We start from the raw sequence: 24620 nt of genomic DNA, 5'->3' as shown, positions 1-24620 counted from the left end.
TCTTTACAACCCTGGATAGCATTGTTTTTTCCCTGACCGTGCAACTCCGAAACCACACACACAGACCATAAGTTAATACACTCAACAGTACAATGGTAAAATGCCATCAACAGGTCCTTTGAGAGATTATTTTTCTGGAGGATTCTCAGAAAATAGTCCAACCCCCTGCAATGAATCTTTAGATCGATCCTACAAGACAGGTAGCCATCCAACCTCTGCTTTAAGTGTTGGTGCTGACCTTTAAAGCCCTAAATGGCCTCGGCCCAGTATACCTGAAGGAGCGTCTCCACCCCCATCGTTCTGCCCGGACGCTGAGGTCCAGTGCCGAGGGCCTTCTGGAGGTTTCCCTTATTGCGAGAAGCAAAGCTACAGGGAACCAGGCAGAGGGCCTTCTTGGTAGTGGCGCCCACCCTGTGGAATGCCCTCCCATCAGATGTCAAAGAGATAAACAACTACCTGACATTCAGAAGACATCTTAAGGCAGCCCTGTTTAGGGAAGTTTTTAATGTGTGACATCTTAGGGTATTTGTGGTCTTTGTGGAAGCCGCCCAGAGTGGCTGGGGAAACCCAGCCAGTTGGTTGGGTACAAATAATAAATTATTATTATTATTATTATTATTATTATTAAAAATATCCAATGAAGGAGAGTCCACAACTTCCTAAGGAAGACCATTGCACTGCTGAACAGCTCTTACTGCCAGAAAGTTCTTCCTGATGTCATAATCTTATTGTTCATGGGTCCTTCTGGGCCATTCGACCTGATGCTTTCTTTTTTATTTGTTATTATTTTAATGCACAAATGAATATACTTCTGCCCACCTAGGGAGTCCCCTAAGTATGCAGAAACCACTATATATATTTTTTGGCCCCATTTCATTTCCAAGGTAAAGTAAAGGTAAAGGTACCCCTGCCAGTACGGGCCAGTCTTGCCAGACTCTAGGGTTGTGCGCTCATCGCACTCTATAGGCCGGGAGCCAGTGCTGTCCGCAGACACTTCCGGGTCACGTGGCCAGCGTGACAAGCTACATCTGACGAGCCAGCGCAGCACACGGAAACGCCATTTACCTTCCCGCTGGTAAGCGGTCCCTATTTATCTACTTGCACCCGGAGGTGCTTTCGAACTGCTAGGTTGGCAGGCGCTGGGACCGAACGACGGGAGCTCACCCCGTTGCAGGGATTTGAACCACCGACCATGCGATCGGCAAGTCCTAGGCGCTGAGGTTTTACCCACAGTGCCACCCGCGTCCCAAACAGCATCACTAAAGTTAGGTATTAGAGAGAGAACAAGTGGGGACTTACCACAAAACATTGCTTTTTCGGATTAGGAAGCTATGACCGTCCAGATGTTGTCCTCAACATTGCATTGGCATAGACAATGAAGACTCTTGAGGCGCCTTGAAGACAAATGGATTTGTTCTGGAATGAATGTTCATAGACTACAGTCCACTTCATTAGATACATCTGCTGAAGTGGACTCCAGCCCATAAAAGCTTATGCCTTAATTACTGACTTGCCATTGGTTTGAGTCCTACCCTCCAGAGCAGGAGAAGCTGTTTGAAACTGTTAAGCACAGTTTCCCAGTTGAAACGAAACTGCAAACGATATCTAGCGGAAGGGCTCTTGGTTGTTGGCTTCCACTGCGAAGAGAGAATCAAAGGGGCTGCATAAGCGATTGAAAGAGGAGCTTGGTTGGCAGAGCATGAGGCTCTTAATCGCATGGGTTGTGGGTCTGAGCCCCATGTTGGGCAAAAGATTCTTGCATTGCAGGGAATTATACTTGATGACCCTCGTGGTTCCTTCCAACTCTACAATTCTATGCTTCTATGCTTCTGTAAAAGGTTTGTTCAAATCCTGACTTATTAAGCCAAAAGTAAATTCGAGATGTATTATAATATCTTAATTTATTTTATAATGTATTTTTTTTAATTGCTGATTTTATTTATATTTTTAAACATTTTTTAGGTCACCTTGTCAGATTTTATGGGCAATTTTAATGTATCTTCAATATTTTATGTAATCTTCTTATAGGTTTTGTTGATTAATAAATCCTGTTAAATTAAATAAATCAATAAGAAGAGGATACAATTATCTGGACGTTCCCAGTGGCATTCTTAGCTTCATGTAATGTTTGGCAATATTTAACCACAGTCACGGAACAGGCTGACAATTCACCGGCCAATCCTCTTTGCACCCTATGGTAGCTTAGTAATTATTTTCATTTGTCCCATTGTCCCAAGCCACACTTGTCTGCACAAAAGCCACACTCTGCGCACGCGTGGTGCAATTTGGCCCCATGCCCCATTTCATATCAATTAAAGATGCACTCCTTTATTATTCATATGTTTATTAATTAAATCCATGGATCATCTTTCCTCCCCCATAAGGATTTCCCAAGGTAGTTCACCGTTCAGATATAAAATACATGCAAGATTAAAACCGGCTCCGTGATGCAAGCAACAGAGGCAACAAAACACAAAAATAGCACCAGACAGCAGACGAGGTCAAAATCGTAATAATATTAGGCAGCCTTACGAACAACCAGATGAAAACCCAACAATTGCTTTTAACCACCTTCAGATGTCCTGTGGGATGAAAGCTGCTTTTATAAAAACTGGGAGGGAGGCAACCTAATGAGTCTCCTAAGGGAAGGAGTTCCCCATAATGGGTACCAGAACAAACAAATAAAGCCCAGAGCATTGCATTTTCCCTTTCACCAGCTTCTCTTGCTCTCATTCCAGGTGTAAGAGGTTGCCTGGTCTCACATCACCTTGGGAAGAGGCCAAGTGCTCATGCTTGAATCAGACACTAACCATTAACCTGAGGGCAGCAACAAATGGCCGGGAGAATGGCGTTTGTGGTTTGTAGTAGGGCCATACCTTTGCAGCGCTGTGAATTAACGGCGCACTGTGCATAATGCAACCCCCATACTGCTTTTCCCTGTCTTCCCTTTGTTTAAGGGGGGAAACAAAGGGGGAAAACAACCTCCTTTCTGCAGGTCTGTGTTAACAGCCCCGCCAGCAAGCGATATAAAACCCTCCTTTTCTTTTTTTTAATTTTTTTTATTCAAAATTATAACAAGACATATTATCCAAAAACATATCATCCTTGTCCCCCCCATTTTTCTTCCCTCCCCCACTCCCCCACAAAACCCACCCCCACCCCGACTTCCCTCAGTTCCAGTCTTTGGTTTCTCTGAGACTGCTGTTTTCTGCATGTTACAAAGTTGTATAGATCCTCAAACTATTTAGCTGATTATTATCAATAAAAAGTTTGTGAATGTTATTCAAAACCTGCCAAGGAGTTCAGTTCGCTTTGTTGCGTCTTCAGATACTTTGTAAAGGGTTCCCATTCATCCTTAAAGTCACAGTTATCCTTGTCCCGTAGTTTATATGTCAGTTTTGCCAGTTCTGCATAGTCCATCAGTTTTTCTTGCCATGCTTCTTTAGTTGGGGTTTCTTCACTCTTCCATCCTTGTGCTACCAGAACTCTCGCGGCCGTTGTAGCATACATGAAGATGTTTTTCAACTTTTTTGGCAGGTCTTTCCCTACAATCCCCAACAAAAACACCTCGGGTTTTTAAACAAATGTTAAATGGAACATTTTCTTCAATTCGTTGTATATCATTTCCCTCCTTTTCAATGTGCATTCATGATGATAGGTGCCCATGATGATATTGCGGCTGTTATATGCCATCTCTCTGTGATTACTGTTCGCACCTGCACATAGGTGCTAACTCCCCGGGACCCTGGGGGCCCAAGCACCCACAAAATTCCCCACGAAGGGGCTGGGGACCCACAAATTTCGGTGCATGTTGCAATGGCACCCACGGCCCCAGGCACCCATGGTTGCGGGACCCAGCTGGCGCTCCTGCGCTTGCAAAAACCTTTTGAGTGGACGTAGTGCTTTGTTACCATTCAGCGCATGTCCTTTAAGTTCCTCCTGAAATCCTGCAAGTTTTCATACCACAAATGTTTGTTGCTGTTGTTTTGCGTTGGTTGTGCCCCGCCAGTGAGGCAGTAACGTTGGGGAAGCATCACAGGGCAATTACTAAAGCAGAATGATGTGTGGATGATCCAGGATAAACCCACCACAAATGTACTATTACTGCATCAATGACATGTTGCAAGACGCCCGCCCGCCACGCCGTAATCAGTCTAGGAGGACCTAAATACCCACAGGGTAGAAATTAAGTACGTGGGTGCTTTTATTTATCATAGAAATGCTTCCTGCCCCTTATCCTCTCCCCCTTCCTCATATTTTGTTTAATCCCAGCAAAGAAGGAAATTATATGGCTTGGGAGCGGGAAGTGATAGACAAATTAGTGGAAGGTTTTAACCTCAGATGATTAACCTCTTTCCAGCCCTCTCCTCTTTGCTGTCCATCATCAGTTCCCAGTGGAGAGTCGCTAGCTAGACATCTTTGCATCATTATCTCCTGTGTCATTTTTCTGGGTGTTGAACATTCCTCTCCCGCCGACGCCATGAGGTCGGCTGTCGTGAAATTGGCAAGTGTTGCTAGAGCAGCCTCCGCCACTGGAGGACTAGCCTTAGCTGTGGTCCAAAACATCTCAAGGGCACCACCTTGGCAACGGCTGGTGGTCTCACTTCTTCCTGTGTTTGGCTCTTGTTCTGCTCATAGCTGTCAACTTTTCCCTTTTCTTGCGAGGAATCCTATTCGGAATAAGGGAATTTCCCTTAAAAAAAGGGAAACGTTGACAGCTACGGTTCTGCTCTGTCTGCAAAGAGGTATTAACCACGTAATTCAGGCAGCCGATAATGGTTTTTCTTCCCCTCACAGCAAAGTCACATGGCCCCAGAGCCATGGACTAAGTCCTTCAGCCAATCAACGTAGTTTCTCTTTAGAGCTGTTACCAGGGTAGAGATAGGTTTGGCTCCGGAAAGTTTTGATGGGTTGTGAAATCCAACCTGAAAGCGAGAGGACAGCACTCATTCAGTGTTAATAAGATAGATGCACGCTGGTAAGCATTGGTTGGGCAGACTAAATCACCAGCTGTGTTTGGGGTCAATAGATCTTTAAACCATGGGTGTATATATTCACACCTTGTCAGTAGCAGCATGGCAGCTCTTGCAACATGGCAGCTCCCAGACCCTGGTGTCAGCACCTGGCAGCCGTGGGCAACGAATTGCCACGGCCCCAACCACCTGGCAGGCCCCCCTGCTGATGCAGCGAACCCCGCCCCCCCAATTTTCCTGACCCAGCTCTCTGAGCAGCACCAGGCAGCTGGCTCCAGCTACTTTTTATATTATTGTTGTTTCACACAGTGCCCCTTGCATAACGTTTCTCTGATGGGTTAACGGAGGAATCCGAGGGCTCCCTTGGGCAAAAAACAAAGACACCAACCAGGACAATTTGGAGCAAAACAGCAGCCTGTAGGCTTGGCCTTTATTGGAAACTGTCATGACAGGACTCCCACCCACAACAAGATGAAGCAAGATGGAAGCCCAGATCAAAAGAAGACCCCAACTTTTATTAGTTACTAATCCCCCAAGCTACACCCCTAGGACTACATCATGACTACACCATTGATACATCACAAAAAGGAGGGGTTGCGGGAGGGGTTTGTGGAGGTAACCTGAGTATTTTGTCACCTGGCTGGTTCCTCCTTTCCCCCTCCTCATGAGTACTTTCCAGGTGACAAAGGGGAGCTTGCGGTTTCCTGCCCCCAGAGGGAAGAGCTGATCATTGTCCTTTGTTCCAGTCCGCGCTGAATCCACTCCCATATGCAAGTTCTTTGTGACCTTGATGGTCTTCTGTCTAAGACCATCAGGATTGGCGTAACAACTGGGCAGGGCTCCTGTGTACATGCTGGTACGCTCAAGGGATTATGGCCACCCTGTATCAAACCTATCCCCTTTGATAGTCCTTTCTTCATGGAGCAAAATAAAAGTGGACCGGTGTAAATCCGACGTACGGTTGATTTACTATGAATTTATAACAGAAACGTCACATATGTCGTGTGTGAGTGTGTGTGTCATGTTTTTACAAACTGAATGATTGGGGGGGGGGGGGATTCCCTGCAACAGTTGCATTGTGGAAAACTCAAAAGGTGGCTGGGATGCAGGTGCCCAGTGCGAATTTGAAGCATTGCCTCACCAGTCAGGTAAGCCTGCCGGGCCTCGCCGATGGAGGAAAACTTTGGCTGGGGGCCACTGACATTTATTTATTTATTGAGAAAACGCCCCCTCGTTGCTTTGCATTCCAAAGCATCTCAGAACCATGCGCCAAATAGGAATCGATACAGTGACATTAATAAGAAACATTTCAAAAGCCATATTAAATTAACAGTATACTGTTCATGTAATAAATACCTGTGTTCATGCGCCCATCCAAAATCCCAACCTGCTCACTTTGTACAGGAGAGGCAGCTAGCCGGACCCTCCCCAAATCATGCGGCTTAGGGACTCAGAAGAAATATTTCCTGTCCACCTGGGGCAACACACAACCATCTCTCTTCTCACCCCCGCCACACATATCTGAAGGAAGCAAATTATGAGGATGGGTGGGAGAAACCTTCCATGGTTTTTTTGGGGGGGTGATGGTGGTGGTTGCTTGGTTTGTTTTGCTTCCTTCAGATGTTATTTGCAACTGCTTAAGAGCAGACATAGGGACGCGGGTGGCGCTGTGGGTTAAAGCCTCAGCGCCTAGGGCTTGCCGATCGTAAGGTCGGCGGTTCGAATCCCCATGGCGGGGTGCGCTCCCGCTGTTCCGTCCCAGCGCCTGCCAACCTAGCAGTTCGAAAGCACCCTTAAGTGCAAGTAGATAAATAGGGACCGCTTACTAGCGGGAAGGTAAACGGCGTTTCCGTGTGCGGCTCTGGCTCGCCAGAGCAGCGATGTCACGCTGGCCACGTGACCCGGAAGTGTCTTCGGACAGCGCTGGCCCCCGGCCTCTTTGAGTGAGATGGGCGCACAACCCTAGAGTCTGTCAAGACTGGCCCGTACGGGCAGGGGTACCTTTACCTTTAAGAGCAGACATACCAAAATGGCTTTCACCCTGCTGCCTAGGGTTGCCATATTTCAAAAGGTAATTTATTTATTTTAAGAAACCCACCAAAATTGTTGAGCTTTCTTTGGGAACAAACCCAAGTTGTTTGGGAAACCTCTCCCCCCCCTAATGATTTTAAGCCTTTGGAGCTGTTTCTGCTGCTTTTTCCATTCTGTTGCCATACATCCGGGTTTTCCCTGTCATTTTGCCGCTTCCGCAAAATTCTCCCCCTGACAACACCACCAAATCTTTATTATGGTCATAGAGAAGCAAAAGGAAGGAGGGGTACAATCATTTAAAATCTAAAAAAAAAAAAAGTTCTAAAAAAACCTAAAATGAGTTAAAACAGAAAGTATATAAGTCTATAAGAATCCTAAAGAAGCTAAGTGAGTCTAGAAGAATGGCAGATGAAGATGATGGACTATGCAGAATTAGCAAAGCTGACAGGGGAAATCTGAAACCAGAGCAACCCAACATGCCAGAGAGATTGGAGTAAATTCATTCAATATATAGACAATTATTGTAAACATATAAAAACACTAGCAGGACTGCAATAAATCTTGCAATGTTTATTAGAAGAATTTTTTAAAAATATTTGATTAAAGTTTAAAAAATATTGGAATAAATGTAGAATTGTGATGATATAAATGTGCAGAAATACGACGTAAGCATGTGAAAACCAGATGACGAGACGGAGGGAAGTCGAGTGGTTCTGCGGAGCTAAAAGTTATGTAAAAAGGAATAAGATGTTATGTGAATGTTAAAAATGGAAAATCTCTCTATCTATCTCTATCATCTATATCTATCTATCTATCTGTCATCATCTGTCTGTATTAAAGAAGCTAAGCGAGTCTAAAAGAAGGGTTAGGAACATTAGACAAGAGTGAAAGTTCGTAAAAAGTTAGTATATATAAGACTGTAGCTATCAGCCTACAGAGCACTCCAATGTAGGTGCTCATTATATCTGGTTTGGGGCACAGGTCATCATCTGACGGATTTTGAGCACTGCTGTGCAGAATCTGGCAACGTTACATGTTGTAGCAGGGTTGGTATCTGAAAGCAGCAGGGAGGTATAGAATTGTCCTGTGTGCCTTGGGTACTTACGCAGTAATAATAATAATAATAATAATAATAATAATAAAATTTTATTTATATCCCACCCTCCCCAGCCTAAGCCTGGCTCAGAGCGGCTAACAACGGTAAAAATAACACAGTTTACATAAAATCATAATCAATTAATTGAAATACATTCTACATTCATGGTAAGATGAGGCTAGTTCAAATGTCTCTCTAATAAAGACATTGGAGAAGCATATGCTCTGTTGCTTCTATTTGTCCAGAGTCACAGGGGCATTGTGACTCCGTCGTGACCATGGCCCCATTTTCACAACAGAAAGCCAGGGCATATTGGGAATTTTCCTGACATATGGCAAGCCTACTGCTACCAAAATGGTGCCACCTATTCACCAAAGGGGAGGTATCAGCAGGCTTGGCGGGGGAACCCCCAGTTTTATAGAATAGAATCACAGAATTGTAGGACAGCTTCCCAAGGGTCATCTAGTCCAACCCCCTGCAATGCAGTGGTCTCCCATCCAATTCGAAACCACACCAGACCCTGCTTAGCTTTGCAAATACGGTAGCAGTTTTCTCGATGCACCACTATGCTCCACATAACCTGCAGAGGTTAAAAACAAACCCCAGAGCATCCCAGTGAAGGACTGAGTGGGCTCAGTGGGCACAGAAGGCTGACTGACTGTTGGGAGGGATGGAAGAAAAAATTGGTGGTGAGGGGGAATAGAATGGGGCGGGGGGAAGCGTGGCTGGCTGGCACTCTCAGCAGGAGCATTCCAGGCTTCAATGTTTTGTAGCAAGTCCCCCTTCTGCAAATCTATTCTACAGGTGACTTGACAGCCATTCTATGATTATTGAGTTATCAGTTTCTCCACTAAATTCCGGTTTCCAGGAACCTTTGAGGGAAAGCCGGTTAAATGTGTTGGAGACCAGTGTAAGTTTGTAAAATCGATTTGCCCTGAAGTGAGAGCGAGAACCCTAAAGTGGGATCTGAATGACCCTGCATCTGTAGAAATATATTGGAGAGATAGAGCCCTGGATTTTTAAATTTTCATTTCTGGGGACATTTTTTTTTTTGAAGACACATGTTTTGCTAGGTTCTAAGAGAAACGGTTCACCAAGAACAGCAAGGCTGTGTGTGTGTGTGTGTGTGTGTGTGTGTGTGAATGTAGTATGATTTCCAGACACTCACTGTAATTTCCCCCGTCTCCAAATGTGGATTTAAACCACCCCTTTGTCAACATAATTTGCGGTTAAAGAAACATGGGGTGACGCTCTTCCCCTGTGTGTTAACTCGTTTCATGTGACTGAGTGGATGTAATTTTTGCAAGAAGAGAACCACACGGGGTGGCGATTATTCTGGATTAATTCATGTGGGCTAAGAGTGTGATCTTGCGTGCCCAAATTAACTCAAATTATTTTGTTACCTTCGCTGAAAGATCTTACGAACTTAGAAAAAAATGCATCAGAATACGAGCCTGTTAAATACAAATTCAACAGATACCAAATATGAATTAATTTTTGGATGTTGGTTAAAGAGTGAGCTGGTATTCTTTACTTGCTTGGGTGGAGGATAATACGTTTCGTGACATCAGGTGGCCAGATGCATAGTCGGTACGTTGTACATCCGACAAACTAGGCTTTTGCCTTCAGAAACTCAAGCCGCAATAGATGTATTGGTTTCTTAGCTTTCGCAGCCAGAACTCTTTGTTATATTTGCTAAAACAGACTAAAACAGCTGCTCTTCTGGCAGGTGACCAGAGAATGAAGGGAAAAGCGGGTGTGACAAATGGGGGGGGGTGACTGGGGAGAAGAGCAGTGAAGGAGGACGATGGTGTGTGGGGTGGGGTGAGAGATCAACTGGGAATAAGGAGGTGGCTCAAGGGGCAATGGGCCTGACCTCTGTGGCACTCCTGTATGGAGGGGGGGGGAGGAATAGGTGGGTAGGGCAGTATACCTGAAGGAGCGTCTCCACCTCTATCATTCAGCCCAGACACTGAGGTCCAGCGCCGAAGGCCTTCTGGCGGTTCCCTCACTTCGAGAATTGAGGTTACAGGGAACCAGGCAGAGGGTCTTCTTGGTAGTGGCACCCACCCTGTGGAACACCCTCCCATCAGATGTCAAGGAAATAAACTACTTAGGAAACATCTGAAAGCAGCTGTGTATTGGGATGTTTGCAATGTTTGATGTTTTATTGTGCTTTTAATATCCTTTTGGTGGCTGGGGAAAGCCAGTCAGATGGGTGGGGTATTATTATTATTATTATTATTATTATTATTATTATTATTATTTGAAGCGAATGTGGACATCACTACTGGCAGGGCAGATGAGGTTCAGAGCCCTTAGCCAGGAGAGCAGGTGGGCGGACTCCTGGTCACTTGAGACACAGTGGAGAGGCAAGATTTTTGTGCCCCCCCCAGGCTTGCACCCTTGCCAGGGGCCAACCTATCCAAGCCCTAGGTACGCCCCTGATTGAGGTGCATCCCTGTGAAAGGGGCAGGTTTTTGGTTGGCAGGCAGAATGGGAGGTGCACATAGCAATGTACATATGTGCCTAGAAGAGATGTAAAATATGAAGGCCCAGAAGTTACCTGGGTGGTTTTAAGGCATATAAGGCATGCTGCAGGGAGCTGGAGGAGAGGGTCGATGGGCCCTAGCTCAGTCCCTCTGCCAAGTAAGCACCGGGCAATTCTGAAACCTGCATCCACTGAAGAATATTATCGCACATGCAAATTGCTTTCTGCAGGGTTTTGCCCGTCTGGGATATTCGTGGGGTTGGGGAGAGGGGGAGAGAAGGATGCTCATTTTCGGTAGGAGTGCGGGGTGGGGGGTGGCGGTTGTAGGGCTTGCAGATTTTTTACGCATGGAGGTGGTGGGCGAGGAGAAAGAAGAACTGGAGAAGGGGCAGGAAGGAAGGAATAGAGGTGGCGAGTGGGGGGGGGGGGAGAACGATGAAAAGCTGAAGCGAGCCATACAAGGGGGAGAGGAAGGAGGGAAGGCGGAAGGAGAATTGGAGGAGAGAAAGGGAGGCGGCGGAAAGGCTTGGGGGGAAGGAGAAGGATAGAGAAGCCCACCCTCCCTTCATCCCCATCTCCCCTCCCCTGGCCGCGCTGCCGCTGGGAGGATGCGCCGTGCTTCCGCCTCTGCCCCCCTCCCTCCCTTCTTCCTTCCCTCCCCGCCTCCATCCATCCATCCGCGGCAGCTCCTGCATGCCGAGTCCCTTCCCCTTTCTCTCGGCTCCGCTCGTCGAGGGGGCGAAGGCGGATTCCTCCCCCCGCCCGCCTCCCCCCCTTTGCACTGCCGCGGCGAAAGAGACGGAGCGGGGGGGTGGCGGTGGTGAGCGCGCGACAGCCGTGGCGAAGGAGGAAAGGCGAAGGGAGGAGATGGTGAGCGGTTGCCATGGGGATGCGGCGCGGGTGGAAGAGGCGGGGGGGGGGGAGAGAGAAGAGAGAGTTGGGTACCAGGGATGCAGGAATGGATGGACCAGGGATGGAGAGGATGCAGCAGAACCAGCGAGGCTCGCTTCTCGGCTCACCTCCTGCTTCGCCCCTTGCCTCCTCCATCACCATCCAAGCATTGCACACACACACACACACACACACGGTTAGGAGTATATTACTTGCTTCTTCCTCATGCATCCTTTCCCCAGCGTACCCCCTTGAACCCCCAACCCTACATTGGGGGATAGCTGCAGCTCCCCTCCAACCCTCTCACGTCCCACCTTATTATGCCCTCTCCCCAGTCGGCCAAGCCCCTCTTCCCTCCAGACACATTGGGCCTAGTTGCCTCTCAGTCCCCTCTGCTTCCTTCACCCTGCCTCCTCCAAATCCTTAAAGGGGGGGGGGGTCTAGACCCTGTGGTCCTCCTCCGCCTCCTGCCCTCTTTTGCATCTCACCAGCCCGCTCCTAGGAAACATTTCCATCAGTGAAATTCAGTGGTTCAGTTGGGTTGCTATTCTGGTCCTGGCAGAATGGAGACCTATGGGCTTCGAAAGGAATCCTGCCTCTCCCTGCCCGCCCCCCACTCGCTTTCCCATCCCACTGACTTGTGGCATAGGATGGAGGGGAAGGCATTGTGAATATGGCTTGGCTTGCTTACTAGAGTGATATCTTGCATATCAAAATGATCAGATGGCGTGCCAAACTGAGCACTAAGAAAATGTAGTGTGGCGTGAGTTACCTTGATGAGATGTAGATCCCTGTGGCACAATGGGCCAGTGTGTCTTGCTGTTAACCAGAAGTTTGGTGGTTCGAGCCCACCCAGGGATTCTTGCATTGTGGAGGATTGGACTAGTTGCCTCTTGAGGTCCCTTCCAACTCTGCAATTCCATGATTCTATGTCTCCTGCTCCCCATCCTCTGCCGTCAAATCCTTTCTGTTTGTCCATTGTGATCTGGTTTTGACTGGTGAATGGATAGTTCTGTTGTCTGGTGGGTGGACGTTGCTCTAAGTGGCCTTTGGACCTCTCCTGACTCTATGGGGAGCCAGTGGTGTAGTGGCTAGAGCGCTAGCCTAGTGCCTGGGAGTCCAGAGTTTGAATCCCTACTTGGCCATGAAACTTGCTGTGTGAAAATAGAGTGGGGAATTGTGTATGCCACCTTGAGCTTTTTCGGAGGAAAGGTAGGCTACAAATTGTTATTATTATTCCTGCACTGCAGGGGGTTGGACTAGATGATCCCTGGGATGCCTTCTGACTCTACAATTCTATGATTAGTAGCAACAGTAACAAGGGATATGAGGGACCACCCCAATTTCCCTGTCCATCTCCCCAGACCATCTTTGCATCACACCTCCCAGTTCTCCCTCTTTCCCAGTCTCTGATCTCAGCCTTGTAAATAAGCACTTGCCTGGTCTCTGTAGGGGACAAAGACTTGCATGCAAGCAAGTGAGCAAGCAGGCAGGTGCAGGAGGGGCAGATGGCTGTGTCCCACCTCGGCCTGGAAGCCAAAAGCTGGCTTCAAGAGAAGAGAATCTGCACCCACCATAGAAACACATCAGGCTGCTGTAATAAGGATGGCGCTCTCTGCCCTTCTTCTGCCAGCCTGCAGCAGACTGGTGACTACAGGGCAAGTAACTTTTACAAAGCTATTTGCCTGGATAGCTCAGCTGGTTAGAGCGTTGTGCTGATAACGCCAAGGCGGCAGGTTCGATCCCCATCTGGGACATCTGCCTAGTTCTGCATTTCAGGGGGTAGGATTAGATGATTCTCAGAGTCTCTTCCAACTCTGATTCTATGATACTCTCAGCTTATTCTGCCTTTGGGGCCCTTTGCCATGCCTTCAGTTTTTGACCTCTCTTGTATACACACACTGTGCTGAGCCTGGCGGTAACCCATGAAACGCGGTCCAGGACCGGACCAGAATCTGGAGGTTCTGCTAGGAGTCAGTCCGACAGGGCCAAGACAGGACACGAGGCAGAAAACCAGGCAAGGACAGGTACAGGATCTCAGGCAGGATCTAGCATACACCATTGTTGCTCCCGCAACCTGGGGCGGGGTCCGATAGCCTTTTATCTTTATCAGGGTAGCGGTCGGTCCTGATCCCCCAGCAACTCACGTCCCTGTTTTGCCCGAAGGTGAGCACTCCTCCTGCAAGTACTCAGGTCTCTCCTTCCCTCAGATCTTAGTCTCTGCAGCTCAGGAGACGTTGGTGAGTTACTAGACCCAGGGGCCACTTCAGCCTCCCCTGACCCAGGGGAGCAGCTGTAAGTGATGGCCCAGCTGAAGGCAACAAGGTAATCCCCGCATCTGGAGCCAGGGCAGGCTCAGACCCCTGACTCGGCCCAGCTGGTGTTTGTTGCAGGGGAACCTGTGCAGAGTGGGGCTCTTCAGAATCAGGCCCCAGACTTGGTTCAGATGATGCCTGAGGCAAAGGATCCGGTGCAGACTGAGACTCCTCTGGTTCCGAGTCCGAGCCCGAGTCCCAGGCCATCACACACACACACCTTCAACATTGTGTCCCATATCTGTCTTCGAAGTGTAGTCCAGTGGAGAATTTCCTGAGCTCAGACTCCAGCTACAAAAGGTCAAGGAGCAGGTGCTGGGAACAGTTCAGCTGGAGAGTTCTGCTGCCAGCCAGAGTGGATAACACTGGCTTCAGGTGGACAAATAGTCGGAATTCCCTATGTTGAAAAGAGATGGAGGAAACTCCTCTCTGGTCACCCTTGGATGGAGGTATCAGTGGTCAAGGAATGGAACTCAGGTTACAACACCCAGTCCTTGATAAAAGCGACAAGGGGTGTATTCAGGCATGAACGCCAGGCCACAGTAACTCCTGAGCTGGAGCAGAACTGGTTTATTTATCACACATATTTCCTGCGCAGAGTGGTGGAACAGGAGGCTACCCGGTCGTATCCTATCTGGACAGTGACCTGCTTTACCATAGCAATGTGTGAGCATCATGCGCTCTGTCCTAGGTCCCATTCCCTGGGATTGTCCTCCTCAACAACCATTTGAATTTGCAGCTGTGACCGTAGTTCACAGGCGAGGGATGAAGTTTGTAAAATAAGTCGCCACGTGGAAAAAAGAGGATAGAGATAAGTGCCCTCGGCCCTACCTCTCATAATAATACTAGAATTTGGGCTCATAGAATTATTGGAATATGCAGATGTCCCAAACAGGGATCAAAGCTGCTCCATTCTCTAACCAACTGAGCCATCCAGGGGTCATCCAACGAAATTGATTGGCAGGAGAAGCAGAGAGCAGACAAAAGGAAGCGCTTCTTCACACAACTCGTAATTGATTTATAGAATTGGTTGCCAGAAGATGTAGCGATAGCCGCTAGCTTAGATGGATTTTAAATACAATTAGGCAAGTTATCGGGAGGGTCGGGCTACTAGTCGCGTTGGCTGTTTGAAATATGTAGGTCAAGAGATGGGGAACCTGTGGCCCCTGCAGATGTTGTTGAGCTCCATCTCCCATCAGCCCCAGCCAGCATGACCAATGGTCAAAGCTCCCAAAGTATGAACAACATATTAAAACAAGAATAGGCGATAAAATGCAACAGTAAACAAAACGATGAATGTCAGCAGCCCAGGACGGCTAACAGAAAGACTCCACAAGCTAGAAGATTAGATGCACTTACCAACCCTCCATCCCCCACACTTAGGGGCTGGGAAATTGAACAATGAGAATTATTATTTTTTTAAAAAAGCTTACATAACTTTGAAGAGTTAAGGGTGCTTTCACCACCCACTCATTCTAATTATTCAGGGGTTCAGGGGGAGCAAGTAATCCATGTAAATCATTTGCCCTCCCTGAAAAATAGGAATACTTAAAATGTTTTAATTGTGGATGCTTTTAATGACTTGATGGAATTGTTTTATTGTGTGTTTTAATTATGTATGGATTTTATAATTGATTTCAAACTTTTGAACTGCTTAGAAGCTCTTTCAGCATGTTAGCAGTATATAGAAAAGTATATAGCGGCTGCAAAATAAAGGGACTCCCAACACCTTACTCCATGCTTTCCGGGAAAGTAGAGTCCTGCAAAATCTCACCTTGAAAGAATGGAGCCCATGTCCTAACCCAAGAGGATGATAAATCTGTTTCCTTGCAGATGGTGTTCGGCTATGGCTCTCATCATCTCTCCCCATTGGACCTGCTGGCTGGGGTTGATGGATGTTGTGTTCCGTCAACATCTGTAGGGCCACAAGTTCCTTATCAATGTAACAGGATGATCCAAAGAGGTCTTCAAGGACCATCCATCCTGATGCCCTCAGGGGTGAATAGGGAAAGTCGCTTCTCAGGTACCCAGTTGCTACACAGTGCTAGAAACTCAGGTATATAAGCTAGGCGCCAAATGGCTCCTTAAACCAAGGCTACACCTGCCAAAATGGAATGTCTAGTTGCCATTTTGGGGCAAGACGGCTCTAAAGTCTTGTTTTTCAAATGATGGACTGACTGCGACTGGATTGCCAGTTAAAGATCTGGCTAGTTTAGACAACAACCTTGAGCTAGGTTAAGAACTTTGAGAAGTTAAAGAAGAAAAGTCACTTGATCCAGGGACAGTCCACATATATATTGGCCTATTCCTATCTCTTTTTCTTAATGGTGACACGGACCATTCTTAATGTAGGGCTATTCTTCACAACTGTGAGCCGGGCAGTGGGGTGGGGTAAGTGAAGACACGCAACAAGAATTAACTGTAACGTTGTTCACTGCTCCTGCTCAGGCTGCACAGAAAAAGCATTTTGGTTCTTGAGATTCATTCTGATTGTGCAGATAAATTATAACTGATGGAATTCTACAGGATGGAGTATTGGCTTGTGAAAACAGTCCAGATCTGATGATCCCCAGGCATGTACCTCCAGATGGTGGAGATGTTGGGCGCCATCTTGGCGCCCAGGCATCTTCACTTGGTCACAAGTGGCCGATAAAAAGGTAAAGGTACCCCTGCCCATACGGGCCAGTCTTGACAGACTCTAAGGTTGTGCGCCCATCTCACTCAAGAGGCCGGGGGCCAGTGCTGTCCGGAGACACTTCCGGGTCACGTGGCCAGCGTGACATCGCTGCTCTGGCGAGCCAGAGCTGCACACGGAAACGCCATTTACGTTCCCGCTAGTAAGCGGTCCCTATTTATCTACTTGCACCCAGGGGTGCTTTCGAATTGCTAGGTTGGCAGGCACTGGGACCGAACAACGGGAGCGCACCCCGCCACGGGGATTCGAACCGCCGACCTTTCGATCGGCAAGCCCTAGGCACTGAGGCTTTAACCCACAGCGCCACCCGCGTGGCCGATAGCCAGGTGCAAAATGTGCCTGGCACCTGGCTGGTTTTGAACACTGCTGCTACACCTTTGGTTGAGAGCTACAGCCTTGAGAAGGCCAAAGGATGATGGGAGTTGTAGTCTGGCAACACCTGGAAGGCTACACATTCCCCCATCCCTCTTCTAAGGTCAATACTAGCTCTCAATACTACAGTGAGGGGAAAAAGTATTTGATCCCTTGCTAAATTTGCCCGTTTGCCCTCTGACGAAGAAATGACCAGTCCATAATTTTAATGGTAGGTTTACTGTAGCTGTGAGAGACAGAATAACAACAGGAAAACCCCCAGAAACCTGGAAGACGAAAGTCAGAGATTGATGCGCATTATAATGAGCGAAATAAGTATTTGATCCCTTTGCAAAAGATGACTTCGTACTTGGTGGCAAAACCCTTGTTGGCAATTAGAGCGGTTAGACGTTTCTTGTAGGTGGCCACCAGGATTGCACACATCTCGGGAGGTATTTTGTCCCACTCCTCTTTGCAGATCCTCTCCAAGTCAGTAAGATTTCGAGGCTGATGTGTAGCTACTCGAACCTTCAGCTCCCAACACAGATTTTTCGATGGGATTAAGGTCTGGAGACTGGCTAGGCCACTCCAGGACCTTAATATGCTTCTTCTTGAGCCAATCCTTTGTTGCCTTGGCCGTATGTTTCTTCGTCAGAGGGCAAATGAGCAAATTTAGCAGGGGATCAAATACTTTTTCCCTTCCCTGTAGCTGCTTGGGAAAAGCAGCAGTGGCAAACATCTGCTTTGATACCGTGGGAGGCAGGATGCTGGCCTAGATAGAGGAAGGCCATAGCTCAGTGCTAGAGCATCTACTTTGCATGGAGAACATCCTACGTTTGATTCCTGGTACCCCGAGATAGGGCTGAAGGAGACTTCTGCCAGAAACCCTGGAGACCCACCATCAGTCAGTGTAGACAACACTGAGCGAGATGGACCAGTCATCTGACTCAGGAGAAGGCCGCTTTTTGAGCTTTTGGCCTGACCCAGCGTGTTGCCTCTTCTGAATGGGAAGTGCTGCATTGATATTTCCCCAACTAGTGTTAGAAATTAGCCAGGCGCCTGGCACATTTGACGACTAGTAAGCGTCCAATGGGACGTGGGTGGCGCTGTGGGTTAAACCACAGAGCCTAGGACTTGCCGATCAGAAGGTCGGCGGTTCGAATCCCTGCGACGGGGTGAGCTCCCGTTGCTCGGTCCCTGCTCCTGCCAACTTAGCAGTTTGAAAGCATGTCAAAGTGGAAGTAGATAAATAGGTAGCACTCCGGCGGGAAGGTAAACGGCGTTTCCATGCGCTGCTCTGGTTCGCCAGAAGCGGCTTAGTCATGCTGGCCACATGACCCGGAAGCTGTACGCCGGCTCCCTCGGCCAATAAAGCGATATGAGAGCCACAACCCCGGAGTCGGTCACAACTGGACCTAATGGTCAGGGGTCCCCTTTACCCTTTTAAGCATCCAATTGTGACCACGTGGGGATCTCTGGATCCCTGATTGGTGCCTGACATCTCCATCTGGCTGGCCCCTCCGGCTTTCTGAAGCAGGTAAGCAGAAGAGCTTATTGTTGCATTTACAGCCCATCTTTTTCTCCAAGGAATATGTACATGGTTCACAGCTCCCCCCCCTAACCCTGCTAATCCCTACAACGACCCTGTGAGGTAGGCTAAATTCATGGCTGAGTAGGGATTTGAACCCTGATCTCCCCGGTCCTAGTCTGACACTCTAACCACTCCACCACACTGCCTTCCTAGAGTACTTCTGCTGTGGGGCAGCTCTATAAATTAAGTAGGTAAATAAATATGGGGAAAGCAAAATGTCACTTAGAGAAGGATCTGAAGCTTGAATTTGTTTTATTCTGGATTATTTGACTGGATGTTTTAATTCGTAGTAAACTGCTTTGAGATTTTTTCCCTTTAAAATATAAAGAGGTATAGAAATGAAATTAACGACAGCAACAGCAATCATACTCCACTGTAAAAAAGGCGTCTAGACATTCTGTTGTGGTGACTGCAACCTTGATTTAAGGTACCATTTGGTGATTAGCTTATATATCTGAGTTTTTAACACTGTCCCCAACCTGAATTCCTCCAGATTATTATGGATTCTAAATCCCATCAGCCTCAGCCTATATGCCCATGGGCTAGGAAGATGGGATTTGTAGTCCAAGAGGTCATCAGGTTGGGGAAGGCTAACCTTGGAGAGTCCTAAGCTATGAGCCTGTGATAATACCTGATCAGAAATCCCAGGATTCTTTGGAGTGTATATTATAGTGGTATAAAACAGTTTTAATTCAACTCAACAGAGTTTATTTTGTATTGGCTGTGAGCCCTAACCTTAAGAAACTGAGCAACATTTAGATCCTTCATTGCAGATAAAAACAACAACCCTTAAAAACATTAGCACCAATTAAGGCATCACAGACAGTGAACAATCATCGCGCAGGTCAGCCGACAATCATTACGCAGTCCTAGTCTGCAATCACTTGTACGAGTATTAGAGGTTAAATGTTGTCACGTTTTCCCAAAAGCCATCCATTGACTTGGTGAAAGCGTTATTTGAGTTTGCTAATAAATAGATACACGCTTGTAGTCTAGGTAAGCCCTGGAGCCGCATGGAGCCTAAAATACAATATTAAGAATCCAGTTGGCTTGGCGGAGGGAGGGAGCATGACTGTTCTGAATGAGGAATATAATTAAACCTATTTTATATATCTATATAAATACCTGTGGGAGGGTTGAAAGGACTTTGGAAAAAAATAATGAAAGCATTTCATGATCTTGGGATATTTAAGAGAGAGAGAGAGAAATGGGCATTTCCCTCATTTTTGCAGCATAAATGATTTAGCATTTTTCTAGGCAGCCCCAAGGCGAAGGAACTGATACTTCATTTTGTACTGTGTGTGTGTGTGGGGGGGGGGGTCTTCATAGGAAAAGGATCATCCTTTGCCTTGTGTTTCTCTTGGACAATTCTCAGAATTATTCTGAGCACCTTCTGCTGTGCAAGTCCTTATGGGAATCATAGAATTGTAGAATTTTAAGAGTCGAAAGGGACCCTGAGGACCATCACCCCTGCAATGCAGGAATATGCAGCTGTCTCAGACGGGGATTGAACCTGCAACCTTGGCGTTATCAACACCATGTTCTAACCAACTGAGCTAACAAGCGAATGATTAAAAGCATCCCCCAAAAGTGTCTAGGGCAGGAAAGCACACACAGGCCATACATAGCCGCATCATACATGAAAATCAGTATCGTACCACTTCAAACGTGTATTGCTTCCCTCCTCCCAAAGAATCCTGGGAACTGTAGTTCATTAAGGGCGCTGAATTATGGTGCTGGAGGAGACTCTTGAGAGTCCCATGGACTGCAAGAAGATCAAACCTATCCATTCTGAAGGAAATCAGCCCTGAGTGCTCACTGGAAGGACAGATTGTGAAGCTGAGGCTCCAATACTTTGGCCACCTCATGAGAAGAGAAGACTCCCTGAAAAAGACCCTGATGTTGGGAAAGATGGAGGGCACAAGGAGAACGGGACGACAGAGGACGAGATGGTTGGACAGTGTTCTCGAGGCTACAAACATGAGTTTGACCAAACTGCGGGAGGCAGTGAAAGACAGGAGGGCCTGGCGTGCTCTGGTCCATGGGGTCACGAAGAGTCGGACACGACTAAACGACTAAACAACAACAACAAAGAGTGCTGGGGATTGCTAGCAGACCCTTGTTCCCGTCACAAGATCTACAATTCCCAGGCTGGTTTAACAATCAGTCCCTCTCTCTGGGGAACTCTTGGGGTCGTAGTTTTGTCATTTTCCGCATTTTATGCATCCGGGAGCAAATGTGATCTTGCCAATCTCCCATTGGTATCTCTCTTGTTTTGTAGCGTCGTAGAGTTTGAAGGGGTTTGTGGGTCATCCATTGCACCCCCTGCTCAGTGCATAAACTGCAATGCGGGATGGGACTGCAGTATACCCTACACGCAGCCACACAGCCTTTGCTTAAACCCTCCCACAAATGAGAACCCATCTTGCCATTAGAAAATTTCAGACTCGCAGCTGTCCATGGAGGCAGAGGTCAATTCTGTGTCCAGGGCAGCTGTTTATCAGCTCCATCTGGTACGCAGGCTGAGACCATACCTGCCCGCGTACTGTCTTGCCAGAGTGGTACATGCTCTGGTTATCTCTCGCTTGGACTACTGCAATGCGCTCCATGTGGGGCTACCTTTGAAGGTGACCCGGAAACTACAACTAATAAAAAATGCAGCAGCTAGACTGGTGACAGGAAGCGGCCGCCGAGTCCTACACTGAAAGACCTACACTGGCTCCCAGTACGTTTCCGAGCACAATTCAAAGTGTTGGTGCTGACCTTTAAAGCCCTAAACAGCCTCGGTCCAGTATACCTGAAGGAGTGTCTCCACCCCCATCGTTCTGCCTGGACGCTGAGGTCCAGCGCTGAGGGCCTTCTGGTGGTTCCCTTGCTGCGAGAAGCCAAGTTACAGGGAACCAGGCAGAGGGCCTTCTCGGTAGTGGCACCCGCCCTGTGGAATGCCCTCCCACCAGATGTCAAAGAGAAAAATAACTACCAAACTTTTAGAAGACACCTAAAGGCATCCCTGTTTAGGGAAGCTTTTAATAGATTATTGTATTTTAGTGTTTTGTTGGAAACCGCCCAGAGTGGCTGGGGAAACCCAGCCAGATGGGCGGGGTATAAATAAATTATTATTATTATTATTATTATTATTATTATTATTCCACCAAGCTTTTGAATGCCACAGGGGGATTTCACACATGGCAAAGCAGGGATGCCATTTAGTGTGTGCGATGCATGTATACAAGTTCAGTTTCAACCTCTCCTTTTGGGAATGAAGGAAGCAGCAAGAAAGAGGGGGAAGAAGCTGGGAGAGAGGTCATGAAGTAGTTCACCAAGACCCTCAGCAATTTTCAAGTGGTCCAGGAGGAGAAAAGGTTTGGGGAACCACTGAGATAGATCATAGGTGATTATTCCTCAGGAGCGCCCATAGATGTCTTACCAGTTTGTTGGTAGTAGATGCTGAGGACCTGTTTATTCTCAGCGCTGGCCAGAGTTACAAATCCATTTACCATTGACCTGTGTTGATGATGTGATTGTGGTTGTTTTAGAGTATCCAAAGAGGAAAGAATTATAGCCAACCCTTCTTTCCATAAGGCAGCTTTTTGACTTTGACATCTTTTCACTGCCTCCCAAGGAGCTCATTGAGTTTCCACCATTTTATCTTCCACAACAGCCTTGCAAAGGAGGTTACGCTAAGATCGGGTGTCTGGCCCAAGGATCGTGGCTGGAGCAGGAATTAGAAATGGGCAGATCTTGGTGTACGTTCATTGGCACTCTCAGTGGGCGGGGCCTTTTCAGGGGTGGTTCCCTAGGCGAGATGGATGGGAGGTTGCCTGTTCTGGATGGGGTCACGCTTCCTCTGAAGGAGTAGGAATGCAGCTTGGGTGTCCTTGTAGAGCCATTGCTGTTGCCGAGAAGGCCCTCTGCCTGGTTCCCTGTAGCTTCACTTCTCGCAGTGAGGGAACCGCCAGAAGGCCCTCAGAGCTGGACCTCAGTGTCTGGGTAGAACAATGGGGGTGGAGACGCTCCTTCAGATATACTGGACCGAGGCCGTTTAGGGCTTTAAAGTTCAGCACCAACACTTTGAATTGTGCTCGGAAACGTACTGCTTGCCTCTGAATTGCTCCTTGTGACGAGGCCCCTGCTCTTTGTCTGTTTGGCTTCCAGCTCAGTGTGGCTCCTCATCTCGGTTGGTGCTGGAACGGCACTCGCGAAGGCAGGGCAGGGTGGTGGGGAGTGAGGCAGACGGACGGCTAGACTTTGAATGAGCAGCATTAGACGCAGATGACGCCTCGTGGACACCCACAACTACCTTGGTTTAACTTTAATCTGATTTAGTTAAACCGTCAGAAAGCTGTGTGTGCCGGCGCAATCCCTTTAGTAGCGGGGAGGGGACTCGCGTCGCTTTTGCCAGCATTGGTTGAGATTAAAAACTGATACAGCAACAAGGTTATAAATCCGATTACGGCACGCTCGGGCCGGATACGCCTGGCTGGAAGGCCTCTTTTTCTTCTGAAAGCTCTTCAGCTCGTCAACTTTCCGCTTGCAGGCAAGTCGACGGAGCAATGCAATGAGTTTATGAGCTGAACAATATACAGACACTCCAAGTGTCCCTCTTTTCCAGGGACAGTCCCGGATTTACAGAAGCCGCCCCAGTTTCTGATGTGGTCCCAGAATCTCCCACTTTCCCTTAGGATGTCCCTGTTTTCACCAGAGAAATGTTGGAGGGTATGGTAGGACACCCTTATTTTCATAGGAGAAAGTCGGAAGGTATGGAGTTATGTGACCTCCGAGCCAAGGAGATAAGTAACTATACAGACAGCCCTGCTTAGGGAAGTTTGTAATGTTTGATGTTTTATCGTGTTTTTGGAGTTCTGTTGGGAGCCGCCCAGAGTGGCTGGGGGAACCCAGCCAGATGGGTGAGGTATAAATTTTATTATTATTATTATTATTATTATTACTACTACTACTACTACTACTACAGCAGACATCTGAAGGCAGCCCTGTATAAGGAAGGTCTTTATTTAAAATATTTAATATTTTATTATGTTTTTATAATGTTGGAAGCCACTCAGAGTAGCCACTCAGTCAGATGGGTGAGATGCTGCTGCTGCTGCTGCTGCTGCTGCTGATAATAATAATAATAATAATAATAATAATAATAATAATAATAGGACATCCATATTTTCTTTTCTTCTTTTTTCTTTAGGAGTTTTCCAAAATTGTAATACATAACATATTTTAATTACCTTTATCTGTCTTATTACCCCTGGACTTCCCACCCCTTCCTTCCATGGCTTCCCAATTCCTCCTCATTATGCTGCATATCCTCTATCTCTGTTTTAATTATTTCAATCAGAAAAATGTTGGAGGGTTCTGCATATATAGGCTGCAGTTTGCACGTTTGTGCTTGGCACCATACGGAACATGGACACAATGTGGGCCATGAGCAAAAGGCTCCATGGTTATAGTGCACAGACAAAAGGGCTCAGCGTGCACATTTTGTTTGGAGGATTTGCCCCAAGAGACCTTTGTCCCCTGTGGTATAAGTATGTCCTGCCACCCTGACATTTGCCCATCAAGTTTGTTGCTGTCTGCACTGACTGGCAGAAGCTTTCCAGGGATTCAGACCCTTGAATCTTGAGAGCTTATGCATGCAGAGTTCTGATTCTTCAGATCTGTTCAGCTCTCCTGTGAAAATGCAGACAAGGGGCAAAATATTATGGCCCTGGATACAGAATTTTAGGATTCTGAGGAGCTTGATTTTAATTGTTTCGGACATTTCTGGACCTCATGATTTGCAAATATATGCTTGAGTGTAAGATAGTCTGAAATCTCAAAAGACAAGAGAGGCGCTTGAATAAAATGACAGTGACTCCTTAGTCTTCCCCACATCCCACAGCAAAGTCAGCACATTGTAGGCACATTTTAGTGCTATGTCCAAACCCTAAACTGTGCTTAATCTTAATTGTGCCTAATTTCTCGAGTGTCACTGTGGTGTAGTGGTTAGAGCGTCGGAGTAGGACTTGGGAAACCCAGGTTCAGATCCCCATTCCGCCATGAAGCTCATTGGGTGACCTTGGGCCAGTCACCGCCTCTCAGCCTACCTCTCAGGGTTGTTGTGAGGATAGAACGGTGCGAGCCAGAGCCGCATGTACCCTTCTTGGAGAAAAGGTGGGCTATAAATGTAAAAACAAA

General features: G+C 47.3%; 1 protein-coding gene across 3 annotated transcripts in view; it reads left to right on the top strand.

The window, feature by feature from the left end:
• The window catches only part of LRRC4B (leucine rich repeat containing 4B), a 145583-nt gene that overhangs the window by 70058 nt on the left and 50905 nt on the right, over positions 1 to 24620 (top strand). Inside the window, exon 1 of one of the 3 annotated variants that reach the window (XM_083408173.1) lies at positions 11238 to 11461. The exons of the other annotated variants lie outside the window; for them this stretch is intronic. The gene's annotated coding sequence lies outside the window, so the exon portion shown is untranslated. Of the gene's footprint in view, positions 1 to 11237; positions 11462 to 24620 lie in introns of those variants that run through there. 3 annotated transcript variants of the gene reach the window in all.

The sequence above is a fragment of the Podarcis tiliguerta genome, assembly GCF_965153285.1.
Source record: "Podarcis tiliguerta genome assembly, chromosome: 13".
Taxonomy (NCBI): domain Eukaryota; kingdom Metazoa; phylum Chordata; class Lepidosauria; order Squamata; family Lacertidae; genus Podarcis; species Podarcis tiliguerta.
This window is presented reverse-complemented; position numbering and strand designations above follow the sequence as displayed.